This window comes from Pseudopipra pipra, chromosome 8 (genome assembly GCF_036250125.1).
Source record: "Pseudopipra pipra isolate bDixPip1 chromosome 8, bDixPip1.hap1, whole genome shotgun sequence".
NCBI lineage: Eukaryota > Metazoa > Chordata > Aves > Passeriformes > Pipridae > Pseudopipra > Pseudopipra pipra.
In genome coordinates this window covers 32,864,234-32,883,391 of record NC_087556.1, presented here as the reverse complement: position 1 = coordinate 32,883,391, position 19,158 = coordinate 32,864,234, and the positions used below count along the sequence as shown (strand labels likewise).

Below are 19,158 nucleotides of genomic sequence, written 5' to 3'. Positions count from 1 at the left end.
AGAGCAGGCAAAGATGGTGTGGAGATGTTGAACACAATGCTCCCAGGTTTTGTGGACCTGGGACAATGTGGAATAAGACCTTAAAATAATCATGGTGTCCCTGCCTGTGGCAGGGAGTTGAAACCAGATGGTCTTTGAGACCCCTTCCAACCCAGTTCTGGATTTTAGGATGGGTTGTTTGTGATACGGATGATTAGGAAGTGCGTGAAATGATTCAAGACCTTGTTAAGAATATTTTTGTCTGAGTTATGTACTCTGCCTGTGAAGCTGCAGAATGGTGGCTGAGAACTCCCCTGTTATTAATGAGAATTGGGTGATAACTCCAGAACTGTCTGGGTGAGGCACCACAAGCAGACAGATAATTTGCATCCCCTTTATTGTGGCTTTGTGTGCTTTTATCACAGGGTGTGAATGCGAGAATGTAACACATTATTCTCACTGACTTGCTCAACTAGAACTACCTAAAATACACAGATTCCTCTGGAATTCAGCAACTTAGGCTCAGTCTGCAAGAAGGGCTGTGTGTTATCAGTGTTACCAGGCAGTTCAGGCATAATTTCTGCTGAGTGACTCTCTCCAGCAGTGGGATGTTTTATCTGTCTCTCTGTCAGCTCCTCAGAGATATCACTGTGTTTTATTTGCCGATGGCCTTGATACACAAAAATGTGTTAAACTGATCCACAAGTTATATTTCTTTACTCGTGGTTGTCTCCTCGTTTATTTCTGTTGGCATTTGCAGAGAATAATGAATATAACAACAAAATGGGCACGAACAACCCAATCACTAATGGTTTGAAGGAGACACTGGGCTCCTTGTAGATAAATACACAAACATTAGTGACTTTACCGAATCCTCTCCTCTTCCTTCTCCCAGGAGGCAACTAATCAAACCAAAACTATTTTTCGTGTCCCTAACTTGAAAATACAGCCCTGAATTGACACACCTGCTTAAGTGGGTTTGTACTGAGAGTCAGAGAGTCCCCGTTCCAGTTTTTAAAGTCATTTCCACCGTGGTTGGGCTTTATAAGCTTTCACCTGACCTAATCCTTCCAAGCAACAGGATCACAACCTTGGCATGAGCATTGGGAAAAAAGAAAATGGAAGAGGTGAGGAAGGGAAGGTGTAAAACAAGCAGGGAAGGTGGGGAAGTGCACAAAACAAGCAAAGCCTGCTTTTTTTTTAACTTGTGACAATTCCTCCTCACTTAGACCAGATGGAATGAGCTTCCAATGCTTTTGTTTTTAAACTGGTTTAATTTTGTAGCTGTGTGGGCTTTATTTATAGGCATGTTACAGCAATCATGGGCAGGCAAAAATAACACAACTTGCTTCTCTTCCTCATGGATGTCATAAACATGAGGTAAGGCTGGGGTTTTGTGAGATGTTTAACTCACTCTTTTTGATGTGGGCTGAGTCTGAGACGAGGTATCAGCGATGTGCAGAGTCTGGGGAACGGGACATGTGGTGGAGCTCCAGCACAAAAATCTCTTGTAATGACAGATATAGAAGTTCAGATCTGCACCCAAATATAGCAGGACTTGGAGGCCTTCAGCTTTTAAATCCACCTCTGTTTAATTCAGACTGTGAAAATGGCCCTTACCCTTTTACACTGTATCAAATCCAGCAGATTTAGCTGGAAAAACTACTTCTGGAGTAAAATCCAGCAAAGTGGACACCAAGATTTGCTGTTTGATCACTGAAGTGTTATTTTTACACCCAATTCTCTTTGCCTGTGAGACTCTGCATGGATGTGGAACTGGAAAGCAGCTTTAAGGTCTGATCACCCCGACGTGGGGCTGTGCATGTTCATGAACAAGGTGAGCTGTTGTCAGTATTAAGGGATAAGTTTTCTGCCTGAATGTAGTAAAATTGTAATAAATAACCTTCAAAGTGAGGATGTGCTACACTACAGTAGGTGAATTGAGTGCATTCTGTGTGGTCAATAACAATTTAAAATTGGCAGTATCTAATGAGTTGTACTCGTGTGTGTTCATAGGTTATACAGCATTTTCTAAGCAAGCACTGATTTTCAGAAGCAACTCCCACTGAATTTATCACTCTAAGATGATTTTTTCCCCATAAAATATGCTCATGATCTCATTTCCATAAAGCCTATTTAATTTGCAAACTGATTAGTAAAAATACAAAGGGGGTAGGGGCTATAAAGTAGATTTGTTGCTTACATGTTTTTTAATCTCTCACACAAATTCTCAGCAGTTCTTTAAATCGTGGCTGTCAGAAAGCAGAATATTAACAGCTAGTTCAGATAATCACGTGAATTTTTTATGCTCTCAGATATTCTAGATTTACTATCATTTCCTCAAGTGTGCCTGAATTATGGGACCAGACATCCTCAGTTCTGCCTGACCTGTGGTCAGAATGGCCTTGAGACATCCCAGCTCAAGAGCTTTTTGGAGGTATCCTGACATTTTAGCCTGGATTTTTGGCAGGCTCATAGGTTTTCCCTGGCTTTCACCACCACATCACTCACGGCAAAGGATTGGCATGGCTAAGTTTGGCTTTTAAATTCTGCAGAACAGAACATCAGTGTTGATATTTCCTTGTCCTTTGCAGAGTCTGTGGTTGAGTTTGGATCTCCAGGTAACTAATGGTGTGCTGTGGTGACCAGTAGGGTTTGGGCACTGGTGGTGCTGGTCAGGAAGATGATTCGGCAGCTCTTGGGCTCCTTCTCTATGTTTATTTCCACTGAACTTTCCTACTCTTTGTGTCCCCTCTGATTTAATTAGATATAAATTCTAATATATAATACTGTATGTGTGTCTCTCATGCAAAAATGCTTCGTTAGTGCAATAGTTAACTGGGAAAAAACCCCACAGCGATGATTTTATAAGATACTTGTTTGTGAGCTTAATTAGTAGAAGGGTGCATTGAATATTAGGTGCTGGCCCTCTTGATAAGTAACTAACACTTTCTCTTCTGGTGCTCTTGCCCAGCTGCTTTTTATGTGTCAATCTGAGGGAAAGGCACTGATTCCATTCAAGATTAGAATTATCTTGAGCATCTTGTTAAAAATACACATCATTAATAATGGTGGAGTCCTAAAGAACACACATTTTTCATCAAGGGCATCACAACATCCTTACAAAAACCCCCCCAAAAAACTGATTTAATATCAGCCTTCCCCATTCTGTGGAGGCAGGATGCTTCCGATGCAACAGCACCTTAAACTCTGGGGCAGGAATTTTATTTTAGAACTGTTAGAACAATTCCATCTGAGCCTTTGGATTAGCAATATACATTATGGATTTCTCCTGAAAGCAGGGACCATATGCCATCACTGTAAGGCAGAATATCAACCTCCAGGTAGGTGATAAATCAGTAATATCTGAGCACTGAGATCTTTTCATCTGAATCTGAATTTCTAATGCCAGAAGAAAATCCAGCTTTTAACTTAGAACTGGTATTTGTACTGGGAGAGAACAGATCATTGTAGTGGAGACAGAGCAGGCTCGTAGGACACCAACAGGCATCACACCAAGAGTAAGGAAATACGTTACTCTCCCTGCTTTCGTATTTTTACTATAGGTCTGTTCCCTTGAAATTCTACATTAAATTCATCTGAGTACATGGCTAGGACAGTTGCATGTCATGTGATTATTTTTATTTTTTTATTTTTAGCTAGTAGTTTTTCCAGCCAGCAGCCTGATTTTAACCTTGGTACATGCAGCATTCCTGGCAGCACTGTAAATGTGAATGGTGAGCACCGTGGAACACTTTAAGAGAGGGAATAAATTCCCAGTTCATATCAGACCTGACCTGTTACTGGTTTGCCTTTTGTTACCGCTTGCCAGCAGGGAAAAAAAAAATGATTCTCAGAGGCTGGAAAAAACAGGTCTTCCCAAACTTCCCGATCCCAGAGCCTAATGAGTTAAATTTTCCTCCGAGCAGGATTTGAGCTGCTTAGACACACAAGGTCAAACGGAACCGCTCCATTACCTATTCTGACTCGTGCAGAGAGGGGGGCACAGCTCCTTTGGGACAGAGCCCTCGGGAGACGGTGACATAAGCAGGGAATATATTCCCTGCTCCCAGCATTGCAAGATGTCCCTATTTTTCTGGGGCCGGCTGCCCCCCCGCCTCCCCCAGGCTGATCCCAGCGAACTGCAGTCCTGCATCCCCTGGCTGCCGTAACTCCCTGTAAACATGGCATTAAGTACAGGCGTTGAGGTCACGGGAGAGGATTCGGACTAGAGATAGGGAGGCAAGATGGAAATGCAGAGCGGGAAGCTTGGGATGCCTTGCAGGATGCAAGGACTGTGACTTCAGGGATGGATCCCTGCTACCTTTCGTCCCGTTTTCCCACGGCGTTTTCGCGGCATCCCCGATTTGTGCCGATGGTGATGAGGGACTTGGGTGTATTAAATCGTGAGAGCCCTGCGTCTCGATATTCACACTTCACTGAATAGCAGCAGTTCAGCCCCCGAGGAGGATTTTTGGGTTGGTTTGGCTTTTAATAGCAAGTTAAGGGATGAACGCATCCGATGCTCCTCCATCGCCGCGCCGTGCGGACACTTCATTAGGACGGCTGAAGTTAATAAGCAGCGGTAGTTCCTCGCCATCAGCCATGTGAAAAGCTAAAGCACTTCGTGCATCCTCCGAAAATCCTCCAGCTACACCTCTCCCCTCCCAGGCACCGCTGGAAAGGGAGCAGGGAAAGAAAGGCTGGCATTTTGCTAGATCGGGATATTCTCTCCTTCTCTGTCACGAAAGTTATTGGATGCAGGAGCTGTTCCCAGGAAGGCAGATACGCTATTGCATAACGCTGGCGCTCAGCGCCAGCCTTTATCCTCATCCCTACGAAGTTTTCCGCTGGAAAAACCAGCGGAGCGGGGGGGGTTTTTGGGTCTGGGGGCGAGCGAGCCGCGGGCAGGGCTGTCCCTTACCTTATGCTTCCTCACGCAGAAGTGGCGGTCTGGGCGAGCATCTCCCTCCCGCCGCCGGGGCGAGCTGGGCGTCAGAGCCTCGGCGCATCTGCCGCGGAGGAGCCGCGGAGCCGCCGCCGCCGCGCTCCCCGCTGCCCTCATGGGCTGCGGCGGGGGCTCGGAGTCCGGGGGTCCCCTCGGCCGGGTCCCCGCCGAGGGGAACTTGTTGAGCGGGACCGGCGGGCGTCCCCCAGCCGGGCGGGAGCGGGGAGGAGGAGCCGGGGGCCGGGCTGGCGGCGGGGGCGGGCGGGGGAGGTGGGATGGAGGGATGGAGGGATGGAGCGATGCTCGCCGCGCGGGGTCCGCGCAAAATGAAGGGGGGAACGGGGAATCCGCCGCTCGCAGCCTCGCTAAAACCCCACAGTTACTCCTCTGTTTCCTCGACGCGTGGATTCGTTAATAATAGATTCATACACACCGTCCCCGAGCACCCCGGTTTTCCAGTTGCGCTACGGGAGCACTGGAGCAGCCGCAGAGTGGGTGATGCTGATCCATTGGGAATCTCAGCGAAACACTGGGTTAAAGCTACACGGCTGCGTTTTATTGGGAGGGCAAGTGTTTGAGGTGCTGAAGGAATAGATGCTCCCATTTGCTTTTAAAGCTCGGGGAAAATGGATGCGAGTTCAGAGCAAAGCACTTTGGTAGAGCAGCCGGGATTGATAAATGCGATAATGGGCTTAAAACTTCAATCCCATCTTTCCTCATTCTCTCTCAAACCACTTTGTCTTTTTATAGAAGGTTTAGTTTTTCATAGCAAAAAAAGTTGGAAGTTAAATGGGTCGTGTGTATTTAACCAGACTGACTGACAGAAGATGTCACGAGAGGCACGGGAATTGGTCCGAGTTGGGAAGCGGTGGGTCGGTCTCCTTTCGTTCTGAGAATTCCAGTAGTTTTGCTGTTTAATACTTTTCACCATGGCATAAAACTCACCTAACCTAAGTGCCACCAGTTACAGGCCACAGTTTCTCTGTGGTGGCACCGTCTTGGCCATGGGTGGCGTTGGTGAGGATTGTTGATTCTGGGGTTACTGAAGCGGCCCCTGATTTGAATTGGCAGCTGAGAGCGGCCGGAGGAGCCCGAACCGCCCCGTCAGTGCCAGGGCTGACAAACACCTCAGCACAGGAGGGAGGGACACCCGGGCTGGGCACTGCACGAGTCAGTGCATCCACAGGGCAGGATGCAGCAGAATTCCTGGCTGGAGTCCTGGGTGTCTTTCTGGAGTTAATTAGCTGGAGCAGCCCATTGCAGCAGGGAACGCACGGCGCTGCCGCAGCGGCCGGAGCACCGCACCGGGGCCAGGCTGGGCAGGGGAGAGAGAGAGAGACCCCCAGAGTGGGCAGGGACATCCCTGTGGGCACAGCTGCCACACAGACATCGGCGTGGAGATGGATCCACAGAATTCCTCGCTGGTTAAACTGCAGTTTGGCTGTGTAGGACTGGAGCAGAGCAGTGTTCAACAAATCAGGCAGTCAGCAGAGGGCAGCTAAGTTGCTCTCCCTGCCTGTACCTGTCCAGGTATCCGACTGCCCTCCTTCCTCTGCTCCTTACTCTGCAAGTTTGCTGCTGATCCCTAAAAGAGGGTGTCCAGGGGGGTGATTTCTGCATCAGCTACTGATGATCAGTCCCTGGGGTAGGGACTGGGGGCTCCCCAGGCCGGTGGCACAACTTCGATCACACTGAAGATCTCTCATGGTATTTTATCAGAGATTCTTTGTCCCCAAGACATCAGTGGGAAGAATTAAATATCAACTTGCTTGTTGATAGGACAGCAACCACCATGCTTTTGCTTTTTTCCTTTCTCTGCTTTTCTTTCCAGCAGTGCTGACTTGCTCTATTCCAGGTCCTTTGTGGATTTCTCTGTACCAAAATAAATGTGTTTTTTGCCTGCAGCCTGCACACAGACATGGCTAAAATTACATGGTAGGGTGACCATGTTTTAAATAACGTGTGCTACTTGCACAGAGCAAATAGATCAGTGGTAGGAGATGCTGTTGCTTTTCTCAGGCTGAAGATGTGACTTTGCACAGACCATGATTACTAGAAGAAAATACTCGATATCCTGAGTGACTTGAAAGGAGAATCTCTCTGACAGAAGCAGCAGTTAAACATCATTCTTGTCTTCTCCATAATGATATTTAGAAGCTGTTGTCTCAGGGCTGATTAGCCTTGCACAGCATTATGCATATGCCCCATTTGTAAACCATACAGCATTTTCTGTAGATTTTTAGGGAATTAGAAAGTACTTTCTAGTTCTGGACCAGATTCACGTGTAACTACTGACACCATTGGTGTGCCCAGGGATATTTCAGATGAGGGTTTGTGAAGAATGAAGTGCTTCCTGATTATTGTGGTTCACGTTACTGTAAAAGCACGTAGAAGTAAATACACTGGGAACTTGGAAATGCTTCATCATCCCCTTTGCCAATTTTTTAGCCTTTAAAAATGCTGAGCACAACTGTTGCATAATGAAATGTAGTGTCAAAGCAGTGCTTGAGAAGGGGGAGAGAGGTCGGGCTTCAGCCTGGGAGGATGCAAAGAGAAAAGAGACAGTTCATTTTAATTGTTTTAGATTACAGATTTATTGCTCCCTAATGGAGTGTCCTGCCTTCCCAGGTTGCCTTTTTCTCCCAGTGTTTGTCAGGGAGGGGTGAGCACTGCCCAGGGCTGTGATGGTGTGTTCCCATGACACGGGCAGGTGGGTGAGTGGAAGTCCTGCCTTGGACTTATGGAGTGAGGGAGAAAATCATATATTTGAGAGCATATATATATATATATATATATATATATATATATATATATATATATATATATATATATATAGTGGTGTTCTCTGTGGAGAAGTACAGCAAGGGGTCCTTCTTCTACACTGCTAATTGCATAATAAATTTGGGGAGGAGTGTGTACTTATAAATGTTAATCTTCTAGCGCAGCCTGATGTTACAGACTTCAGATTTTCCTTGATTTTTTTTTCTTAAATTCAGCTTCTGGGAGAGTGTGAGGAGACAGGGCACTACTGAATGACTGAGGTGCTGGTGTGGGAGGGTCAGCCTGTGCCCTCCTGGTTGGCAGCACCAAGGCCTGTCCTCCCCACACTCAGGTTTTGGCTCAAGGGCTGCTCCTGGGGGGCTGTGTGTGCTGAGCCGGTGTTCTGTGTGATTACCCTTCACTAGAATGTGCAGGTCCTACAGTGAAATGCTAAAATGTGATTTTCTGGAACAGTCTATGAAGTTCTTGTCAGTCTTTGAGGAAACAAGCTGGAATCCAGCTCAGGGAAAAGCATGTGGCAGCCAGAGCTGGAGTTATCATTGGCTGTTCCAGGGAGCACCAGCGAGGGGAAGGTGATAAACCAACACCAAAGGGCTGTTCAGAATCAGCCTGAAAGCTGCTGTTCAAACTTCCCCTGGTTTGAAACGCTGAGGGGCAGGTTCAGGGGTGAGTTCAGGGCCCTGTGAGGAGGGAAGAGCCAAGGAAAGGACCGGTGTCATGTCCAGGTGAAGGATGGGCTGGAGATGCCCCTTGGCGGGCTCTGCTGAGCTGCTGATGTGTCTGGGGCTCGGGAAGGTGTCACAGCTTGGGACCATTCCTGCAGGGCCTGCTGTTGGATCTACCTTCAGTAAATTAGGAGGTGTAATTTAAGTCCCAACACTAAATACCTGAGCTAGGCTCCAAGGGATATACACAGTCCTTTAGGACCAGCCTAATTTGTCTCAGAACATTACAGACTCTGTTTTAGGTGAAAGAAGAGTGAAGTTCACTGGATTTGAAACACAGATATGGACAATGTTATGGCTTTTCTCCCTATAGTCACTTGGGCCCAGTGCTGTCACCCAGTCTTTGCTAAAAGCAGGTATTTTGACATTGCTGAATCTTTATTCCCATGAATTAGGTGGTTTTTTTCCAGGCCTTTGGATGACATCTGCCTGGCTTCCTGGACTACATTGGTTATTTGTTTATTTACTTATTCCAGCCTGCCATTGGAAGAAAAATGGTGGGATGTTAAATATGCTTCTCTGCTCCAGCTGAGGTGGAGGCAAACTTGGCTTGAATTTCAAACAGGTCTCCATGCAGTCAAATCCTTGGAGGTGCTCCTTGCTTTGAGGAAGGATTTATTCTGCTTGGCTGTGATGCCAAAGAAATAAGGTGTCTCAGAGTCCTGTTCAGCAGAAATTTGAGGGATTTGATGTAGTGTCTTGCACCATGATAAGTTTTTTCCGTGAGCTTGGACAATTCATTTGAGCCTGTGCTGTTGTCTTTCTTTATCTGTTGAAGATAATCATTATCTTTATTTTTTGAAGATAAAGTGGATTTCAGCCTGTGTGTGTAATACCCATAATACCTGTGTGCAGCTAAAATATTAACCAGCTCATTGAGGGAACTGCTCTTTGTGGGTTTGCTGCTCTAAGAAAGAAAATGCTGAGTAACCTCATTAGCTCTGATGGTTATTTCTGTGCTTTGTTGGGATAAGCAGGAGCAGGATTCAGTCCTCTCTCTCAATTTCTCTTTAGAAGAAAATATAACAGCAGGTTTCAGCAGCTAAAGCTGACATTTTGGGTTCCAGTTGAATGGTGTCCCATCAGGAACCCAGATTGCTGTAGATGTTTATCATTCATACGAAGAAAAAAATCTGAATTTTCTTGGAATAAGAGTGGGAGTTTTTTCATATTTCCACTGTGTTTCTAGTTCAGAAAAGTTCCTTTTCAATACACAGATATTTTTGGGAAGAGAACTAAAGTGGTTGGAAATCCTTGTTTGTTCTTCTGAGGATGAGGATTCTGATCTCTGGTGGTGAGGAATCATTTGTCTGATCAAGATGTTCTCAGTAGGTGCTGAATTCTGCCCTGGTTCCATTATCATGCAGCTTGTACAGTGTGGAAATAAATGAGGGGCTGGGAGAGTGTGATGTATGAGACCCTAAATGGCTGCATTTTGTTCAGATTTGAAAGGCAGTTTAGCTTGTCCTCATTACTGATGACTTGTGCTTTTATAGCCCTTCTTTCTGCATTTCAGAAATCCTTTGTGCCCATCTGAATAATAAATCACCCTGTTTGATTTGCTCAGTGAGAACAAATGTGGAATTACATCCTTATTAAGAGAAACTGGGAGTGTGGGGGAATTTTTTTTTTAAAGGAACATTATGCCAACTTTGTTAATATTTTGGTTTGTCTCGTTTATTTTATTACTTTTCCAGATTCCGGGGGTTTCTCTCTGACTGCTTTATGGCAAAGGGAAAAATACTGCCCTGCTTAAAAATAAAAAAATCTGATCAGACTTCTGATTGCCTTCAGACAAATGGTTTCAGATGTAAGCACCTAATGAAATTTGGAATGAGCACGAATTCCATCTTAAAATTCAAGTTATGGACCAAAAAAAAGGCAGATCTAACAAATAATGGGGATACTGCATCTGCTTCCTATTTGCTCTGTGGTGGAATGTATTATTTATACAACATTGATTTCATTAGATGGAGGATTTAATGCAACTTTTCTGTCAAACTGGAGAACATTCAATGTTATAAAGTAATGTAAACTCCCAAACCCTCAGCAAGGTTTTCTCAGTTGAAATATTGAACTATTTAAAATTTGAATAGAGCATAAAAATATAGACTTTTATATGCTTTTACATGTTGCCTTGAAGTTAGAAGCCCAGAGAGCATCCTGGTCCTATTGCATAATGTTTAACAGGAAAAACAAGCTAAGATTAAATGTATGAAGCAAGTGAAAAATGAAAATATGAAATTATGGAAGAGAGAAATAAGTGACCAGAGCAAATAGATGTAAATTGAACACACCATTTCTGCAGGTGCTCTGAGTCTAAACCAAAATTAGAGATTTTGGCCATAATGTTGAGAAATGAACTCTTTAGCAGAGTTTCTAAAATCCCTGAGCAGGCACCAAAATCTAATTGCCCTCAATAACTTTGATACACGACACAGAGATGTGGTGGCAGTGAATAAAAAGGGATATAAAGAGGCAGGTTGCAATATCGTGGGCACCCCAAATTTAGCCATATGCTCACAATTAAGAGCTTCCACTCCTTTATTTATTTTTTCTAAATAAAATGAGCTAAAGTCTTAGCTTTTGCACATAAGAATATGTTACATTCGTGACTGACTGTGCAGACACCTAAATCTTTTATGTGTTAAAATATATGTGACTAAGTTTTAACTCAGGAATATAAGAAGTTATTTTTAAAGTCCGAAAATCCTAAAAGCACAGGTTATTTAAATAAGTTGTGTTGTGCAGGAGCCTGATGATAAATATGGGAAGCCTGATAATGACATTAAATGAGTTTACAGTTGACAGCAGGGACCAAGTGAAGTCCTTCTTAATGTGTGGTCTGTAGGTCTTCAAAATACAGTTCAATAAAGTGTCTCTGTCCTTTATAACTTCTGGGCACTATATTAAAAACCATTAAAAGCAGCACCACATTTTGATTTTCTTCAGTTTTTAAACAATTTTAAATATTAATACGTAGCAGCAGTTGAGGAGCATAATTAGCAGATGCCTTAAATCCATGGGTGTCCATCAGCATTGCAGGAAAGCCCAATAACTGAAGGGGCTCTTGGGAAGGAGGGAGAAACCTCCGAAACCACAGAAATAAATTGGTAGTTTTGGTAATACTGTGAAACTTCCTCGTTTTGCTTCTAGGCATTCAAAGTGGTGCCCTAATATTTGAGTGTCTCCACATCCCTCCCTTGTCAGTGCCCTTCTGCCCGAGCCTGGATGGGGAAATTTTTTGGGTGAGAGCTGGAATGATTGTTCCTTGTCTCCAAACTTTACTTGACTTGGTGCATTCCCTCGGTGGCCTTGCCTTTGCTGCCTGGCTCCAGGACTTTCGGAGACACAACTTCCATGTTTTTCACTGCATGTGGAAAATAAGTGCCTCAGTTAAAAGTACCATCTCATATTTGTTTGAAATTCATCTCCTGTTCACTCCAGCAGCTGCCTCCTGTTTTTCAACCTGTGAAATCTGGAACACCAGCTGTGCACTCCTTTCACTATGGATTTGGAAATCTTGGAAAAATATAAATCTCCTCTCTGTCTTCTTGGAAGAATCTGTGACTTTGTGGCCTCTTCTCAGGAGGGAGCTTCTCCATCTCCTTGTCCTGGAGGCAAAGAGTGGTTTGGGTTGGAAAGGACCTTAAAGACCATCTCATTCCATCTCATTCTACCCCCCTTTCCACTAGCCCAGGTTGCTCCAAGCCCCATCCAACCTGGCCTGGGACACTTCCAGGGATGGGGCAGCCACAGCTCCTCTGGGCAACCTGTGCCAGGGCCTCCCCACCCTCACAGCCAAGAATTCCTTCCCAATATCCCATCTAACTCTGAACTCCAATAAAAATCTCTCTCCATCTTTCTTCCAAATCCCCTTTAAATACTAAAAGGCCACAAAGTCTCCCTGGATCCTTCTCTTCTCCAGGCTGGGATTTTTGTTGCCCTTCCCTGTACCTCCTGCAATCCCTTCTATCCCCCTCAAGCTGTGGAGACTGTATTTATTTACTGAACTCAAGTTTTCCTTCCCTGTGAGTTGCTGTAAATCCAAGTTTTCCTCGAAGGCTTGTAGGAAACACCACTGGGGCTTTATTTGTGAGCTGAGCTTTTCCTGGGACCGATGAGCTGGGCTGAGGAGCTAATGAGGTTTGTTTGGATGTGTAATTCTGTTATTTCCCATCAATTACCCAGTGACAGATAAGCTCTGCAGGAACTGATTATCTAAATAAGGGGCTTGATATCCTGGGGGAAAGCTGCTGGGGACTGAAGGTGATGCTAAATGGACAGGGAGGGACATCCTGTGACTGATGTTTCACCTCACACACGTTTTTTGGTGGCTGAGACAAGTTGGGGGGAAAAAGGACAAACCCCTTTCTCTTGTCACTGTAAAATCACAGAGTGGTTTGGGTTAGGAGGGACTTTAAAGCTCATCCCATTCCCACTCCCTGCCATGGGCAGGGACACCTTTCACTAGACCAAGTTGCTCCAACCGTGTCTTGGTATCCCATAAGAGCTCATTTAATAGACAATTTATGATGTGATGTTTTTCACAAAATTTTAATTGAACTTGAAATTATCTTTTGGGGGTTTTTTATGTTTGTGTTTGTTGGTGATTTTCTTTAAATGAAAACTGTTTAATTTCAGGTGTTATCCAAAATTACTAGGTGGAGATTACTGGCTAGAAAAACCCCAGTGACTGGAAAAAGCAAAATGCGTGTTAGTTTTTACATTTAATAAGAAAAAAAAGAGTTTTAGTAATACACAGGGATGCAATGAGTACTTCCCTTTTATTTATTCATGTTTATCACTTGCCTTGAATTATAAACATATTAATTCCTACCTACCAGTTAATGACTTTGGGTGATATTTGTACTCTCTTTATGCAGAAATTGCCCATATACCTCACAGTTACTTATAGGAACAGACTTAACCAGGGTTACTTCTGTAGCCTTGAGAGACTTTTGTCTTGCTCTAAGTAGCTTTTCTAAGGTTTTTTTAAAGCATTCTTTTATAATCCTTTTTTTCCCCTCCCCAACAGATGAGGAGTATTTTCAGCCATACCAGCAGAAGTAATTCTTAGTCTTTTCAAATCTCATTTTTGCCAAATGTCAGGAGTGGGATGAGTCCTGTAGGCTCTGCCACCACACAGGGTTGGCTTATTCTCCTGCTGTTGTTTCAAATGTTACACCTAAAAAAATCGTGGTTATGATGGTTCTAAATGCACAGAAATTATGTCAGGAAAAGTACTTTCAAAATAATGATACTATTGCAATAAAGTAGGAATAAAACATTTCACTCCTGTTTTGAGAACTGAAGATGGGATTAATTGGGATTTTTGAGATCTCTCAGGTGTTTTGCTTCTCCAGCTTTTCATATTTTTGGTATATCTAAGCAGTACTGTATCATATAGAAATATTTGAACTCTATAGTATTTTAATCATAGAATCACACAATGCTTTGTGTTGGAAGGAACCTTAAAGCTCATTTAGTTCCACCCCCTGCCATTCCACTGAGCTTTTACTGTGCACTAGTTTGAATTTTATTTATTCTTTCTTAGTATTTGTTTCACATTTTGAATATATATCAAAGTGACTTTGCCTCAGTTGTGCTGTTCTGAGAGGATTGAACTTGGCAGAGTCTGGGATGGGAAATCCTGGGGGGGTCTGGGCATTGAAAGAGGTTCTGCTTAGTCCTGTTACTGCCCAGCTGGGAGGAAAAAAAGGAGAAGAGGGTGTGGATGATGGAATATCCACGTGCATTTGCTTGGAGTGATGTGGGAAGGGTGAGCTGAGCTCTGTGGACCAAACCAACCCCTTCCCACCACCTTCCCAGACCCGTCCCTCTGCTGCCACTGCAGCCAGAAAGGTTGATTTGTACTTTGGAACGTTTTAAATCACTGGTTTTAATCTTGGTTTGGATTTAATTGCTTTTTTCAAAGAGAGATTAGTTCTTATTTAGGTGTGGATTTGTAATTAAAAAACATCTCTCAACTTAAGTTGCTTTTGTTGCCCACACGCATCAGCCACACGTGTGGGAAAGCAATTACAGAGCTGAATATACTGAATATACATTTAATCCTGGTGTTAATGTGAGGGGCATTGTTAGAACATGATAAATGACTTCTTATTTGGGAGGGGATTTACTTTTTTCCCTTCTGATTTCTGCCAAGACCAAGTTGGGAGGAAAAAATGAAATTCAATTATAAATCGAAATTTATTTCAGTGGTGGAAAAACAGCACTTCAAAAGGGTTTGTTGTTGCTGGAATATACAGAGAGCACTGGATATGATGAGGAAAATTACCAAAACATGTTCTGCACTTTAGAGGTAGTGAGTTGTTCAGTAGGGAAGTTATTCCCCTCAGATGTTTTAGGTGGGTTTTGGTGGGATTGCAAACGTAAAAAAACCTGAATTACCTTTATCTGGAGTAGAACCACCTGCTCAAATATTCCATTCCTTCCTTCAGGAGTTGGAGGATATCCCTGGAAGTGTCCAAGGCCAGGTTGGACAGGGCTTGGAGCAACCTGGGCTAGTGGAAAGTGTCCCTGCCCATGGCAGGGGGTGGAACTGGATGAACTTTAAAGGTCCCTTCCAACCCAAACCATTCTGGGATTCTGTGACCTTGGTTTTTCCACGGAATGGAAGAGGGAATGAGATGTCCTGGTTTTAAAATATTTAGTTTGTTTCTCGACTTCCAAGTCTCTGTTATTGATCTGAAGTCAATAGAATAAATTGAATTTCAAAATAAGAATTATGTGTGGAGGGGGGAATTCCTGTTTCCACACTGTGGTTTATTTGCTCCGGGAAGTTTGTCCTTTACCCAGCTGATAGTCCCCTTTTCTCCTGCTGGTGTTGGATTTCTGCTGAGTTCAGGTAGGAAAAGGATAAAGAGCCTTTTATCAGCAGCATCCTATTGGAGCTTATTATGCTGAATGTTTTGGTCATTGTTCCAAATCTTAATAAAAAAGAGTTTTAATTAATTCAGTTTTCTACAGTAGAAATGTTCATCTCCTTTTGCTTAGATTGCATGTTAGAGATTGATTTCATATTCTTTTCATGAGGTACCTTTGAAGCTCTTCTGGAGACTGTTTAGCAGGAGGTTGTCTGAGAGAATCCCCCAAAGTATTCTGAATTACTGTGAGTTTAATAAGAAATAAAATTCAAATTTAATAATGTTACAGGAAGAATTGGGTCATTCTTGGAGACTCAGCCCACATATTATCATTTCAGGTTCTGCAGAGGAGTCCTTCCCTGTTCCCTTTAATTAACTGCAAAGTATTAAACAGGTCTCTGTTCCTTGAGAATGTATGGAATGGAGGTGTGACTGCTCCTCCAAATAACTACAGGGAGTCTTCCAGAAAATAGAGAAATCTGAACTTTTGACTTTTTGGTCTTGAAGGGAAACACTTGGGAGTTTTTCCTGTGCTCCTGGAAACCCTGCACACGTTGGACAAAATGGAACAACCTGAAGGAGTTACAGGCAAAGTGAGATTGTCTGTGCAAGAGGCAACCTGTGCATGTAGGACAAGGATAAAACTCTCCTCCTCTGCTCTGCAGCCAGGCTGGGAGAGCTGGGGGTGTTCACCTGGAGAAGAGAAGGCTCCAGGGAGACCTGGGAACCCCTTCCAGTGCCTAAAGGGGCTCCAAGAGGGCTGGAGAGGGACTTGGGACAAGGGATGGAATGACAGAACAAGGGGGAATGGCTTCCCACTGCCAGAGGGCAGGGATAGATGGGATACTGGGAAGGAATTGTTGGCTGTGGGGGTGGTGAGGCCCTGGCACAGGTTGCCCAGAGAAGCTGTGGCTGCCCCTGGATCCCTGGAAGTGTCCAAGGCCAGGTTGGACAGGGCTTGGAGCAACCTGGGCTAGTGGAAGGTGTCCCTGCCCATGGCAGGGGGTGGGACTGGATGGGCTTTAAGGTCCTTTCCAACCCAAAGCAGTTTAGTATTCTATAAAACTTTCTGGTATACAATTCCCATGGGATAACAGTGCTGATATTCCCATCTGTCCCCACGGGAGAGCTGGAAGCTGGATGCTGGATCCAGGTTCTTGCGATGGCTCTGGTTCCATGGCCAGCAGAGCTCAGCCCACAGCTCTGCCACAGCCTGGCCTGGGACCCCATGGAAATGCTCCCTCTCGTGGTGCTTCTGGTTTTGTGCCTCTGGCATGGGAATAATGGGATTTCTCCTTCCTCTGGTGACTCCTGTTCTAACTCTGGACCAAAGCTGCAACCTGTGCATTAGCAGGAGCTCTGCTCCTGCAGCCCTCACCTTGCATCTCTCCCAGAGGAGCACGGGGGTGATTTGGGAGCCAGATTCCAAGGGAAGAGGCAGGTAAGGTGAGGATATTCCAGTAGGCAGGGAAGAGCAATCTCACTTCTTTGAAATCCTGTGTTTGCTCCTACTGGGTATTAATCTGTACAGCTCCTCTTAGCTGTCAATGTTGGGACAGAAATTCTAACTGGAAATGGATCCTGTCTGGAATTTGTATTTCTCTTGTTTACCATGGTGGTGGGTTTGTGTAAATACTGCTAATTTTGGTGCTCTGATGTTAAATATCACGGAAAATTGAACTTAAGTTAGAGAAGTCATAACGAAGGACCAGCCTGTTATCAGCAGTGCTTCTGTATTTAATCAGTTTTCCTGCTCTTTGGGGAGGAGGGAATGAGAACATTGCCTGTGATGGGGATTTCATTTTGATATCATGCAAATATGAGGAGAGCCTTGCCTTTATTTTTACCACTGATGAGAGCCTGGCAGTAATTCCTGTCTGCAAGGATTGTGTCACCTTCTGCAGCCCTGAAAGCTGAGAGCAGCACATCCCATCCTGCTTCCCCATGAACCCCCTTCCCATATCCACTGTTGTCTCTCCCAAAAATTTGGTAAGAGAACAGCCCCCAGGGTATAGTGTGATAGTTTATGCTCTAAACAAACCAAAGGTGGGAACTAATTAAAAAATGCAAAAGCTTCCCCCAGGAGACCTCCTGCAAACAGCTTTTTAATCCAGGGATATCCAAACTGCATGGTTTTATCAATTAAATTTTGATTGCACATATTTCTTATCTTTCAAGCTCACTGAGCCCCTCAATAAACCAGTTGCTAAATAATTTATGTCACAACAGTCGAATGAGAAGCAACAAAAGTGGAATAATTTGTCTTGAAAATGGCTGTTGCTTTTAGGTGCGTGTTCATCTGGCAGCATCATCTGCCTGGTGTGAACAGGGGGTTCATTTAATAGGTGATAAATCTTCCCTTAATATTCCCTTGGTTTGTCGTGGGGATACCTCAGTGCAGTGATTTGCCTGCTGCAGAGCCAATATCCATAATACCTGTAGCCATCCCAGTTCCTGGGATAGTTGCAGGCATTTCCAACACAGGATGCTGCTTATCTACACTTTTCTTTTCTTAAGGTATTTTGCAAACTTTAAATTCTTTGCCTGGTCTGCACCAATGTCATCACTTTATTTACCTGGCTTTCAACTTTCATTGTGTTTGATAAGTAAAATGGAGTTTCTGATTGCATTAGTCTTGTTTTTATTTTTGCTCCCTCAGGGATTTCTTGAGAGGGACTTTGGACAAGGGCATGGAGTGACAGGACAAGGGGAATGGTTTTAAAGTGAAAGAATGTAGGGTTAGATGGGATATTGGGAAGGAATTCTTCTCTGTGAGGGTGGGGAGGCCCTGGCACAGGTTGCCCAGAGAAGCTGTGGCTGCCCCTGAATCCCTGGAAGTGTCCAAGGCCAGGTTGGACAGGGCTTGGAACAACCTTGATAGTGGGAGGTGTCCCTGCCCAGGACTTTAATGTCCCTTCCAACCCAAACCATTCTGGGATTCCATGAAAATGTCAGTGACATCTCTCTGCTCTGCTGTGAGTTTGAGTCCTTGTAGCCCTTCCTCAGAGGTTGCTCCTCTCTTTGGAAGCTCTTCCTGGTAAATGGGCCCTCCAGCTCTTGTTCCTTCTGCATCTCCTTCCTTGTCGTTCCCAAAGTGTCCTGTTATCACATGGAATGGTATGAATGGCTTTGAGCACCAACCAGTTATAATTAAAATAAAAATAAGGAATTCTAAGTCCCAGAATGGTTATATTCCCACATTCAGTGCTGCATTTTTTCAGAATTACTTAAAAATATATGTCATTTCCTTTTTATTTTATCCTATTTAAATATTGGCCATTGCCATAAATACAGTTGTTTTCTGTATTTTATGACTACATTTATAATTCTATTACCAATATTAATAGATGTGTAAACCAAGATACCTGGAACAGATTTATTGAGCGCAGTTCTCCAGATTTTTGGTGAAATGGTGTTTAGCATAGCAGGGGGAGAAAAAAAATGGGGAAAGGAAATTGCATTTAGAAAACCAGAAACAGTCCTGACCTTGAGGACTGTTAAGCACCGTGGGTGCCATGGAAGAGCCTCCTGTTCAATCCTGACACTGTGTGGAGCTTTTAAAAGCAAAGCATTTTTGGTTAAAATGGACTTCTTTGAAAAAGAGCCCTAAAAACATGATAAATGGTGTTGTTAAAATGTCTCATTAATTTTTTGCTTGCTTTTTACAGAAGTTACTGCAAACCACTTTCAAAGCAGGGAATGCTTTGTATTCCCATTGTGTGGATTTTGGAGTTTCTAACCAGTGAACCTTTTGCAAAATGAATTCCAGTTGAGCTCTTGTGATCTAAGAATCCCAGACTGGTTTGGGTTGGAAGGAATCTTAAAGCCCATCACA

At 44.0% G+C, this 19,158-nt stretch overlaps 2 protein-coding genes across 3 annotated transcripts in view; one reads left to right on the top strand and one right to left on the bottom strand.

Moving 5' to 3' along the window:
* Positions 1 to 5,500, bottom strand: part of INSYN2A (inhibitory synaptic factor 2A) — a 42,634-nt gene extending 37,134 nt beyond the window's left edge. Inside the window, exon 1 of the mRNA XM_064663543.1 lies at positions 4,904 to 5,500. The gene's annotated coding sequence lies outside the window, so the exon portion shown is untranslated. The remainder of the gene's footprint in view (positions 1 to 4,903) is intronic.
* Positions 1 to 19,158, top strand: part of DOCK1 (dedicator of cytokinesis 1) — a 278,858-nt gene that overhangs the window by 126,436 nt on the left and 133,264 nt on the right. The window lies entirely within an intron of this gene.